Below are 1,615 nucleotides of genomic sequence, written 5' to 3'. Positions count from 1 at the left end.
AGGTTTAGTAGGATCAGTCCCTTGAGAATAAAATGCTACTGAGGGGATTAAAATAATACTTTCTGTCCAGAGGAAAAAAAAACAAGAACGAAAGGTTGGTTCACCACTCTTGGTGACACTTGGATATTTTAAAAGTGTCATCAACTTGTTTTTAGCTGAAATACATTCTCTTCTATTTGCGCACGCGCGCACGCGTGTGCACATGCACACACATACACACACACACACACACACACACACACACACACTGTTATTGACTAGATTGTGTAAACTGTGTCCCTCAAAAACACTTGTGTAGAACTTATGTGAACGTCTTAGTCACCAATGTGCTGGTATTGAGATGGAGCCTTTGGGTGACAGTTTAAAATTAGCTCATGATGGCAGGATACTCATGAGATTAGTATTCTTGTGAGAACTCAGGAGATACCCTCCCTGTTTTCTAGTTCTATGTAACTGCTTAGTGAGGTGGTCATATCAGTAGTAAGATAGGAAGTGAATATAATTGGCAAACACTTCTTCAACTTCTGACTCCTCAGAACTTGAAGAAAATTGATGCTTTTTTTGTCTTAACTTCATGGTGTGTGCTCCAGAAAACTAAGATGCAAATACTTTTATTAAACTAAAATAATTAAAATAATTCGGATTTAACATTGAGGAAAAGTTTGACAGCACAGTTTACATTGAATTACTAAGAATTCTTAAAACAGAAGACAAGTCATGCAAATCAGGTTTGTTTGAGAAAAGACCAAGCAAGCATGTCATAACAGAGTGTCTGTCATATTACAATTAAAATTAATATTATTAAAAATTTCAATACAAACCACCCAAATGTATAGAGGGAGTTAGCATTTAACTATAGCAAAACTGTATTGAAAATTTGTGTTTAAAATTACTTTCTCTGGGTACTACCAATTCAATCAGTTGTTTCTTATTTTGCCTAGTTTCCTTAGATATTTATTAAATTGCTGTGAAGACAAACCATGACCAAACAATTTATAAAAGAAAACATTTAATTGGAGTTTGCTTACAGTTTCAAAGGATGTATCCATGCCCATTGTGGAGAGGAGCATGGCAAGAGAAAGGCAGGCATGCTGCTAGAGTCAGTGTGTGTCTACTTTCCAAAACAGTTCTACTAACTAAGAGCCAACAATTCAAGTATATGGCATACGTGGCGTCTCCCATTCCCATCACCTCACTAGCTTATTTTCTTTTCAATCTGCTCTGTCCTTAAGGTCATTAGGAGTTCCTACATGACTAAAGTAACACATAAATGTGCCTAAAACAGGTTTAATCATACTTTTGCTTCCTTAGACACATTTAACAGTCTATCATACTGTTCTTAAAATTCTCAGATAGTCCTTTACATTTTTTAAGCCCCCTAATTCATATTTCTGAGCTCATCTCTTACAATGCCTTTTTAGTCCAACAAGAACATATTTCTATTTTTCAATTACAAGTGTGTTTGGTATTCTCTGTTCCTCTTCAAAAGATCCTGACTCATTAATTCTGTATAAATTCTACGTATTCATTTAAAATAATCATGCATTAATGTGCAGTGCATGTCATGCTTCTTAGGACACAACAATTAATGTCTAAAAATTTAAAAACAAATATA

The sequence above is a fragment of the Onychomys torridus genome, chromosome 6 (assembly GCF_903995425.1).
Source record: "Onychomys torridus chromosome 6, mOncTor1.1, whole genome shotgun sequence".
Lineage (NCBI taxonomy): Eukaryota > Metazoa > Chordata > Mammalia > Rodentia > Cricetidae > Onychomys > Onychomys torridus.
This window is presented reverse-complemented; position numbering follows the sequence as displayed.